The following is a 12,235-nucleotide window of genomic DNA, read 5'->3' on the forward strand; positions in this document are numbered from 1 at the left end:
TTAAATGTGCTGTCATCCAGCATTCAGTTAATATGTGCAAATCAACAAATATGTTTTTTGAACCTAACGGATGATAATTTCATTATGGAAGAGATGCTTCAGTAGAGTTTATACAGTATAAACATATAACTTGTTGTAGTACATGTAGGTAAAATTATCAGTTGGACGCAAATATTTCGAATTGATTAACTTTATAAAAGAAAACTCGTTTAAGGTATTAAAATGTGTCCATACCGAAGTCATTTTATACCAAAATCAGTCTACACCGAAATCATTCTGTAACAATTATTTGATCAATTACGTGCTTAATCTAATTTCGGAATACTTATATTACATTTAATGGGACCCACTTTCAAGAAGACAAATTAAATTTTAATTGGTTTTTAATGTAAGTTTATCTTGCCGAAAGTGACGCGTTTTTACCACAAAATGATGCTACTTAAAAGTTTGGCGGATTCGAATAGCAGAGAAAAGACAAGAACAAAAATTTAATTGTTTTAATTTAATTGTTTTTATTCAAAATTATCATTTTGAATATTTCTTATGTTGAATTATATATTTATGTTATAATAACATATAATTTAATTAATTATAAAATAATTAATATATATAATTCAATTAATTAAAATATAAAAAATTTTTATTGTTGTAGTTTATTACTATTTCAAAAACTCTCTATATATAAAAAGTATTTCTTCATAAGCTTAAATTTATATATGATGAATAAATTATTTTGTATAGAAAATGAGTATGTGATATAAAATTACAACAATATCTTCCTTATATTGAATGCATTGAATTCTTATATGTATAACCTTACAATTTTTTTTAAGTATTGACAACTACCCATCATTAGTCGTGTTCGTATATATATTTTGAACTTAATTTCTCGTACATTAGAACTACTAATCATACGTAACTTTAAATGAATATACAAAATCATTTCTTACCGGTTAATAATAATTTACTTTTAAATCTTACATAAATCATTTTTGCGAGCTTCCTTTGAGCTCGGGGTCGTCAACGACCGTTAGTGGCGTCTCAAGTCGCTGACGGTCAACGCTGCCATTGTGTGAAAAGCACATATTTTTTAAACCTATTGCAAAGAGCAATAACCCAAATAACTGTAGGGTCACCCAAATCATTAAAAATATTTAAACAACGTCCTTACCCTTTCAGTGCTAGCAAACAATATTAATATACAAGACTTTTCTCATAAAAATATCCATTCACTCAAAAGAGCCTTCTCATTGCAATTCCGTTTGATTTATTCCAGTTATTTTATTTCCCGCCATAAATAATTAACCTTCCATAACTAAAACTTCATTTTGTTAATTGCATTGTTTATTAAAGCCGAAATTAGCTTTGCGTTTAATAAAAACATTATTCATCATGTTTTTTTATTCTGTGGTATTCTGCACTATATAAAATAGTTCCATTAACTTTATTTACATAAATCTTATATTTACACATAATGGCTTTTTTACGCATTACAACATGCAAAGCATCATAACAATTAATTTTACACATATTCCACATTAATACACGATTACATTACATTTTTATATACCATATATATATGCTTTATACTAATATATGTATCTATATGTAAACAGATGTATATTGAAATATATCCTATGTTCTATAAAAAAAACTCCATAAACAGAAAGAGTAGCAGAAACAAATCATTTTGGTAGTAAATAACAAAATCATAATCGTAACGGCGAAGAAAAACAGAAGCTTTTTTTAATTTATATTCAAAGTGTGCATTGAAATATAATAACATAGACTCACGCAAGGACCTTGGCCCTTGCTTTTGGCTGGACCTCATGTCCTTTGTTTTATGCTGGCTAATTCACGCATTCATTGTTCGTTCGCTTACCCGCTGACTTGTATCTTAGCCAAAAGACTAATTGCGTATGGCACTGGTAATTAAAAGTCGTAAGCCTGCAAAAATAAAAGGACGAAATATAAGAAATAAGAAAACATTACATGCAAAATTTCAAATTTGACGCAAAGAAATGATGCTTTGCCTTAGATGAATAAATTCATTATGAGAAACATAAAAACTCATAAAATTTTCTGCATAAATCATAATCTTATCCTTTACACACGCAGAATATTAAATATATTAAGTTTGCACTTCTAGTTTGGTCATTCAATTTATGGCTCACACAATACTTAACCTTTAGATAAACTATGAATTTAATCAACAAATTATATATATATATTAATGTCAATGTGCATACACAATATATTGTCAATATTATTGACAATTACAATAATCCAACACTAAAAATACAGCGAAATCTGATAAACACAAGCAGATACAAAGACATCACATCCATCATTTTATAAAGCCCCATATTCAGTTATTCTTAGTGTGACTTAAACTGTCCACAGATATAATAGAGTTAAGGTTATGAATCACCAACTCAAACATCTGCATATCAACACATCAACATACACAAAAAAACAGATACCTATTGCAACCATGAACAACTTACTTACATACTTACTGTTGTCTTCTTCTCCTTGTGGAGCATAGGGCCCCTGCCATAGATAAGCCTAACTCTATTGAGTGATTTGTGGTTTATATAATTACAGTTACGATTTGCATTATGGAGTTCTCTATCTATAGTTCTGCGCTATGTTTGTGCTGATGCGACAGGACTTCTAGACTCTTGGAGGTTTCATCTGAGTGCTGTTCTTGCAATATGTTCTCGCAAGTCTTCGAAGTATGTGACCAATCCATCGCTACTTGCTTCGACCAATCTAAATTGGAACGCTTTTTTGCTGTGTATGGCTCCACAGGTCTTAATTACTTATTCTTTCAGCCATTTTATACCAAGTAGTCTGCGCAAGCACTTATTTATGAAAGTCTATATTTTTGATACAATTCTAAATCTTCAAAATGTCTACTGTATTCCAAATTTTCCGTTCATTCAACCACTCATAACTTCATCTAGGCGGAGATAAAATAAGCGACAAATAACATCCCTGTCACAATCCAGTATGAACTTCAAATGGTTCTGACAGCAGACCGGTGTGCAGAATTCGACATTTGAAATTGTTGTCCATGGCTTTGACTATATTGATTATTTTCGATGGTAGACCTCTGCGCAATAGATAATCTCTATATATAATCTCTGTTAATACTATCTAACGCTTTTTGAAATCAATAAACAATGCATATAAAGAAGTACGAACAACTACCTTTTAACAACACTCTATGGCAATCAAAAGTATATGTCAAGGATTTTGAAAAAGTATTCTACCTTGACAGTTTAATAATCACTGGCGGAGGACCTAAAATAGATTTTGCACTGTGAGGATTAGTAATCACAAAAAATATCAAAACTCATACGAATCCAACGTCAAACCACTTCTACTTTTTGACATCAAAACTTGAAAATAATATATACTGAAAACCACAAATGTTTTTAAACAAATGTGTTTAAAATAATTTTTCACGCCTTTTAGTCTTGTGTTATCTCTAATAATAATCTATCGGACTTGACAAACAACATTATGATCTAATAAAAATCATTAATAAAAATAGAAATAGATGTGGATATAATACTTCTTACAAAGATAGAAGAACAAAATCACAAACATGATTTTTAGGTACAATCCGAATGGTTAAAGAGATTTAGTTTTCACCTTATAAGCGGATAAAGAGCGTCAGAGTATCAAGAGTAACTTTAATCTTTCCTTTTTCTTTTTATGGACTTTATATATTTTGTGAATATTTTCTTTTAGAGACTAACAATAAGTACTTGAAACTTAAAACTATTTAATAATATTACAAAATTATGTTACATGTCAACACTTACTAGCTACTACCATATAATAAGTAAATCTTATTTTACGGGCCTCTACTGTACATTATTGGGCTAAGAGAATAGAAAGACTGGTATATGTTCCGTGAATAGGCGGTCCATTGAACATTATTGGGCTAGAAGAATAGAAAGGCAGGTATATATTCCGTGAAGAGGCGATTTGAGGATCATATATTCTTGCTAGAAAAAAAAAGAAAATGTGGTAAAAACAATAATAATAAAAAATAAAGTAGGGTTAGTTTTGACTTGTGTCAGTGAGGTGTAATCTTTTGGATCTTTAGTGTCTTACCGTAAAAGCAAGTTTCGTGACGAAAGGTTTATTTTAGGTATAAAGTTAGGTATTTTTATGTAATTTTTAAGAATTCCGATTTTATTGTAGGTAACATTCTTGAAGGCCATTGTTAGTTAAATGTTTTAAGAATATATTTGAAACAATCTTTTTATACTACTAGAATCATGGAAACAATTTTTAAGATTATTTCAAATTTAAATTTTTGAATAGAAACTATTGCTTTGTTATTATGTTGAAGTTGTTTTGAGCTAGTGCACTTAAGGATTTATACTCTTTTTTAACTCGAGGTATTTGCAAGAAGTATTTTGAACAGCATTAAATCACAACAACAAAATTGTATTATTTATTAATTATTTAAATTTGGATAATGGGTTTTTGGTAATACTCTAAACAGCTGTATGGTCAGCTAAAACTTCATTTAATTATTAAATAATGAAATTTTGTTTTTGTAAAATAAAATATGTGTTCAAAATATCTCTGTATATTATATTATTAATATTATTAATATATTATTAATATTATTTCAGATACAAATTTTAAATACATAATGATAAACTTTATATCGTTAATATAACTTATAAGAATATATTCCTCACATCTGTGAGGAAATTAATTTTTTTAAATAAAGTAATAAAAAAAATATGAAAATTGATATTTTGGTTGTTTGTTGTAGCTGTAAAAATTGTTCCTCAGCTCATACTCAACGTTAATTAAATGTGCTATAGACTATATACTATCGAAAACAGTGTTGGCCAATCTTTCTCATAATTTCTTCTAACTGTGTTTCTTGCCAGTTAGGCCTCTGGCATCGCTTAGTATAATCATTGCTTAGCATGGTAGACAAATGTTACTATTTATTTTGTCTTTTATTGGTTGAAGTTAGGCACTAATATCATTTATACCGGGAAAAAAGTCTATAGTACTTATAAATTATGATTTATATCGTTTCGTACTAGTCTGTCAAAAATAATAATTAGACTCAACGAATTTAGCTTCATCTCAAAAATGATAATGTAAGAAGTTGTTTAACTTCGATAATGTAAGGAGCTATATTGGGAGCAATAGTAAGACTAGTGCGGTAATTATAAGGGCATCCTGATGGGCATTAGTTGAATCTAAGTGATACTGTTAATGTTCGTATCAACACATGCCTTTTAAACCTATGCTGATCTAAAAATAATGAATGTTGATTCAGATGTAATAACAGATTTTTACCAAACCAATCCACTTTAGAAAACATGGTCGACACTTGTTGATACCTGCGTAATATCTTAAAGGTTGTGTTTGCCACTAAATTATTTTTTATTTTTTACTTAAACTATATTTATTTTTGAAAAATATTTTCAATATATAATCTAATCTGCTCTTTCCTCTCTTATTAAATAATTTTAATGCATTTCTAACATTAATTGTGACACTATTAAAATTAAGTTGTGCATAGCTAGTTTGTCAAATAACAATCAGTTAATCAATCCCTTATGGTAAATATTCTTTAGATTGATTTCTAGTATGGTCCGAATATTAATATGGCAGCTAGAAATCAATTTTCATGAACATTTTCTTTTCCTTTATATTAAAAAAACTTTTTTATTTTCTTATTAAAAAAAACTTATTAATCTTTAAATGGTTATATATTTTTTTTGTTTCTTTATATTATATCAATACCTCATTTTATTATAAATCCTTATCGCTAAGGAACTTTCTATCTATCGCATGCCATTTTCTCGCAATCAACATCTGAAGTGAGCTGCTTACTTCTTTTCCTTTAAAAGCGCACAAACTTATTCATTATTATTCTTAAGCTCTAACGAATTTGTGCTTGCGAAGGCAGATACTTATAGTAAATCAAGCATCCTTGCATTTAATGGTGCATTCTTATCGAATTAAATTCATTATTGATATTACGATTTGGTTAATGCATATTTACTTCATGTCAAAAGAAACGCAAGTTGCACCAAAAGCAATAGTGCAAGTGCATCAATGTTATTGAAGTTATCCTCGAGAATAGTAATCAAGGAAAATTATCTTGGGGTGATATGATAATTCAACTTCTGTTATAGTATTAAAATTGTTAGTAGAAATGAAACACTAAAATTGAAGTATTACAATATTATAAGAATTTGAAAAATATGTTTAAATCTATTTTCTTGCCTCGATGTGAGAAAATAGTGCAAACAGGTATATATTTTCATATACTAGATTAACCAGGTCGTTGTTGCAAAACTAAACGTAACTAAATTAAAATTTCGTTCAAACATTTATTTCAACATATTGTTTGGGTGTGAAGTACAACATCATTTATATATTTTTTACAATACCATCCACAGATCCATTTGAGGATATTTTCGAATACCTATTAGCACAAAGTTAGCAATAGTTTGCAAAAACGGATTAGCAAAAATTTTACAATTGATTTTCATTACTCAATTTTCATAAAGGAAATCAATGATATAAAAATGATATGTTGAAGAAGTGTTGAGAGTGATATGATTTAAGAGAGATAATTTTTTCTGCTTATACTTTTTTTTGGAACGACAGAAATTTCTCCACAATATCTCACCAAGAAACTTCTTATACTTTTATAAATATTAAAGTAGTCCTGAAGATAGGAATTATGACTATACATATGGGTCTGGAACATGTTGTCATACCATTAAGGTATTTGTCTCATTTCCCCAAACATTCTGCCAGTCTTTACATAACTTATTCTTACTGTGCCCCATTAAAAAATAGTGGTAAATTTTTTTTCCCTTTAGGTTTGTTTTGTCGGTTAAAATATTTAATATTTGTAACCATTTTACTTAATAGAAACTATTGTATTGTATTGTTAGCTAAATATTTAATTAATATAAACTAATAAAATTTTGTTGTTGCAATTCACTACATAATTTTTGAAATTTTTTACTTCCGCCTGAACACGGAATTGCTTTCAGAAAAATTCAAATATTTCCCCCGTTCCTAAGTTCACCGTTAGAGTTCTTTTATCCGCAGTTTCCAAGTCCGTGACGATATATGCTGCCCCTGTGTGAACGCATAACGAAAAGTGCACATACGCTGTCAAACTTACGCATCTCTCGTGCTTACCGTACAGTACCGGACGATGCTGCAGGAGTATTGGGTGGACGTATGAAAATAGATTTTGAAACGCTCGCAGCCAGAGACAGTTTTTTCATGCGCTGTCGTCTACAGATTAGTGAAACTGACTAATCGCTGTCAGATTCTTATTTGAAAATAACAAACAAATAAAGTCAAGATAGACGCACTTGCTAATTTCAAATATAAAAGTTTGTATCAGTCGAGAAACTGGATACTTGGGACAATTATTACTAAACGCAATTTGCTACGGGGCATGATTACTTCCGTGAATTTATTCCGATTAAGGCTGGCAAGTAAACTGTATTCCCAGTTTTGTCCACATAAAATGGAGTGCCCCAAACATATACATAGAAACTGTATAAGATTCGTAGATACTAGGCAAAATCTAGAGACACTAATCGGGAAAACCAGCCGTTCTTCCCTTGTAAAGCAGATGTTGACAAACACTTAAGAGTGGAACCTTTACAAGTGCATAATCTCTAGAACAACAAACATTGTTAAAGCGAACGAAATACTTAGTACGCAATCAGAGTAAAAGGAAGCTAATTGCTCTTCTAAACTGTTCTGTGAAGGAACAATTTAATTAGTCGCAGAGATCTCCAGGATTTTGATCTGAGAATGTAGGGACTTTTTAGTCCGAGACATGTATTACTCAATGAATCTTGCATGAATAGAGCATGCAAACAATACGGACCATTTGTATCTTTAGAAGATTTTTCCTTCAGTTTCGATACTTACATTGGAAAGCAGTGACCAATTGGTTTTTACAGTTCTACAGTAAAAAATTCTACACGTATATATATTTTATCTCTAACTATTTCGAAATATTTTGTAGGGTGTCCTTATTGTAATGTTGATCCTTTCTAATATTTTTCATTTCATTGTTAATAAAGCAATAATTTTAAAGCAAACTTTTTTTTTACTTACCCAGTGAACCTTGACACGTAATGAGTCTGTTCGGTTGTTTATTGTTTTGGTTGTTGTTGTTGTTTTTATTGGCAATTAACGTGTTTGTTAGTTTTTTTTTTTATAGAAATTAATTATGTGGTTTATTGGTGCGGGCCGCATAAAAATTAAATTAATTTTTATTAGTGAAATAATAAATAAACTTTTTTTCTGTTAGAGAAACTAAATTAAAACAATTAACTGAGCTTTTTTGTTTTTTTAATTAAATTACATTTACATTTTTTATTTTTTATTTTTACGATTTTATTTATTTAATTTCTTTTTTACAATTAAGCTAGTATATAACTAATTTTATTTAACTAAGGGAAGGATAATTTGTTCATGTGCTTGAAAAATTATATTTACAAACATTACATTACATACAATATACAAATAATATTTCGACTTACAATACCAATTTTAATATTAAGATATTTTTAGCAGATAAGTTTGAGTGTACAAAGATGCAAGATTAAATCTTAATTAAGTGGAATTTACAAAATACAAGTACAGATATTCTTTCCGAATTTAAAATTAGAAATTTAATTATTTAGTCAAGTAGTTACCATTGAATAGCTGTACTTTATACACTTAACTCATTTGCTTTCAACTAATGCAGTTATAATAAATTTAAGTTGCACTTAATTATCCTTCTCCAAATGCACTTGCACACTCAAAACGCTTTTAAGGACTACGGTGCACTCACAGAAGATTTCAATTAAATTTATATATATTTATATATATTATGTAAAAATTTACACACTAACCTAATAAATACTTCATGTTTACAGCATAAAACACTTTTAGTGTTAAACATTAAAAATAATAAAAAAAATGAAAAATAGAAAACAGAAAATAAAAATAAAAAGAAAAAGAGAATACAAAATAGAACCAATAAAACAAAAACCAAAGATATGTTAAGAAGTGTGTATGTTAAGGAGTATAATCCTGCCAAGCTTATAAGAGTGCAGAATTACACTTCAACATTTACAAAAAAAAAAACACTACAGCGAATATACACAAACCAAATAAAAATAAAAATAAAAATAAAATACAAATAAAAATAAAAGTTAAAATGGAAATAAAAGTCATAATAAAATTACCAAAATTGACACATCAGATACATTTTTTGGGGTTAATACTACCAACCATACAGGATAACGAGCATAAAGAAGTAATGTACAAATACGTTTACAAACATAATTACATATACATAAAAGCATAAATCAAGGCTTCTAGTTTCAGCTTTTAGCTTATCTGCTACATATATTTGTATATAATATATTTAGTTTTTTTTTGTTCTTTTTGGATTTTTATATTTGTAATATTTTTGGCATTTATGGCACAAGTTTTTTAAATCCAGCACCTTCTTGGCCAAGTTTGAGCTCTTCATAAATTGTGGGATTTACTTCTTTGCATTGGGTTGAGTGCGCATCTGTGCTGTTGATGCCATCTGTGACATCGCGCGTTGGTGGCTGTGAGGTGGTGCCGCTATTTGTTATGGCTGATGTCACAGTAGGTAACTACCGGAAGTTGGAAAAAAGATTCGTATAAATTGGAATGTATAAATACAAACATACAATAAACATTGAAGGGTATTTGGCATGTTAGCGTAATACACAAATACACAGTTGAGATTAAAATAAAAAAAAAATCAAAAATAAAAAAAAATAAAAATGAACTTTTTTTCCACATGAAAACGTAATAATTCCAAGTACCTTTACATGTTTATTTGGTATTTAACATAAAAAACCCTTAATCCTCTCTACTCACCTGCACTTGTTCCAGACCACGAGTGTATGTGGGATTTTCAAAAGCTACACCATTGCCAGCTATCTTACCGTTTGCTCGATGGCGTCGATAGAATATTATGGCTGCTGCTGCCAGCAATATTGCCAATATGCTGGCAATAATGCCGCTGATTGTGCCAACAGCATGCGAATATGTTGTCGCTGATGTGACATGATTATCACCGAGTGTGAATTTGATGGGTTCTGTTAAGACACTGGCACCTTTCGAGAGCAAAAAAAAAAAACGAACATAATTGATTTTAAATGTTAACTGAATAATTTATATGTCATTAAATATAAGTACTTCCACATTTGTGAAATAATTTGATTATTAAGACCTACCACACATAAATAATCAAAATTTAATATTAACTTGAATAGTCAATAAATATAAAGATCAAATATTGTATATTAATGTGTGGTTGCTATTAATAAACAAATTATTTCACAAATGTCTATTTACATATCATTTAAATCATCATTATTAATAATTACCATTAATAAATAATAAATTATGAATTTAATATTTATAATGAGTAATAAATTATAAATTTATAATTTTAATTAAATTTTAAGACACAATCAAAGAAATAAAACTTAATTTCTTTTGAATCTATTTTTTTATAACAATCTGTCAAGTATGAATGACAATAAGTAATATTTATTAATAAAAATTGTGATAATAATTATTACGACCTAAATAAAAAAGTAAGTCGCATATGGACTATACCTAATGACATATCCATATATAATTAAAATAGAAAAATCTCAAATAGTAAATATTGTATATTGTTATAAGATTGTATATATAGAAAGTCGTAATTGATTATGATATAATATCGGAAGTAATGATAATGATTAGATAATGAAAGTCTTCTAACACTAAAATCAAATTATATGTCGAAAATTATAGGAATTATAAAAAGATTATAAGTATTATAAAAAAAAGCTACGAGAAATCGAAATGCAAGGAGCTAGGTACGTAATGGAAAGTTAAGTGACTCTTTCGAATCTACTACAGGTGCTAAACAACAATGCATCCACTCGCCGTTGTTATTTATCATAGTTATAGACTGGGATTTCAATTAGAGGCTTTAGAGTATGAATTAGAAACATGCCTCGTAACAAAAGCAAGTAAAGCGAAACTAACAGTGAAATTTGTAAATCGTTTAGGAACTCACACAATTGTCTGAGTATATCTGTCACAGAATAAAGATAGATGAAAATCATTTGTTGTATCCTTAAGCTCCTAATGGAGTATGGAATAAATAATAGTATGTCGGAAATAGAATTTGAAAGAGAATATTGAAAATAGTTGCATATAAAGTACAAGGGGGGCTTTCAAATTTTTCCTAATAAATATTTTTAAATAAAGTTTGAACTATTTTTTAAAATCCTCTCTTTACATGAGTCTCTATGTCCGCGGTTTATTGAAAATTCACTTTTAATTAGTTAAGCAGAATTTAGTGATGTATGGAGATATCGAATGAGAAAAATTCAGAAATTATAAAGAATGAATGGATTGCTTATTAACATTCTTCGCCTCGCTTTAAATGGGACTCGCATTACCTTTTTAAATAGTAAAAGGTAATGCCTGATTAATTCGTTGTCTTTCAAGTGATTTGTTTGAAATTTAAATAAACTAAATATTTATGCTATAGTAAATGTACTTGAGATTTACTAAGCGTCATATTTTGCATAATTTTTCATTGATTTTTGGTACCTAAAAAATTGTGCCATTTGAAATAAAATTTGGCGATATAGTTCACGTATTTTATTTACCAAATTTCATTTCTCTATTTGTTATAGTTTTTAAGATATTAAAATAAATGTAAAAGTTTAATATGTTTGGACCTTTCGATGGGTTTCGGTATTTCAATTGGGCTTAAAAAACATTTATAATTTTAATGGTCGTGTAATTTTAGATCTCACACATATTATAACGCCTATACACGTATTAATTTCACTTTGTTTTCTTTGAATAATCTTGATTTATTTATATATTGATGCAGTTAATTGGTAACATAGGAATTGCATTATTTATAGCCGAGATGCACAATAATAGTGAAAATTTATTAAAGAAATTCGAAAAAAATTCTTCTTCTATGCTTAATGAAACGCAAGAAATAGCCTAAACTACAATTACTCAGTCGAGGTAATTCACTCTAAATAGAGTTTTATTGAATTGTAATAAGAAGTTATTACAGAAGTATAGTTCAAAGCTCAGCATATCATCTTAACAGAATATATAATGCATTTGACTTAACAGA

At 28.5% G+C, this 12,235-nt stretch overlaps 1 long non-coding RNA gene across 2 annotated transcripts; it reads right to left on the bottom strand.

Moving 5' to 3' along the window:
• Positions 1–1,641: 1,641 nt before the first annotated feature.
• On the bottom strand, positions 1,642–10,479 carry LOC119672507. Of its 2 annotated transcripts, XR_005251914.1 has the most exons (5): positions 10,461–10,479; positions 9,949–10,187; positions 9,542–9,698; positions 8,158–8,183; positions 1,642–1,947 (listed from the first exon to the last, which is right to left on the bottom strand). It is a non-coding gene; the product is annotated as an uncharacterized LOC119672507 (long non-coding RNA). The 2 variants fall into 2 exon arrangements; XR_005251913.1 differs by lacking the exons at positions 1,642–1,947; positions 8,158–8,183 and having other exon boundaries at positions 9,242–9,698.
• Between the last annotated feature and the right edge of the window lie 1,756 nt (positions 10,480–12,235).

Source organism: Teleopsis dalmanni, chromosome 1, assembly GCF_002237135.1.
Source record: "Teleopsis dalmanni isolate 2A chromosome 1, ASM223713v2, whole genome shotgun sequence".
In the NCBI taxonomy this organism is placed as follows: domain Eukaryota; kingdom Metazoa; phylum Arthropoda; class Insecta; order Diptera; family Diopsidae; genus Teleopsis; species Teleopsis dalmanni.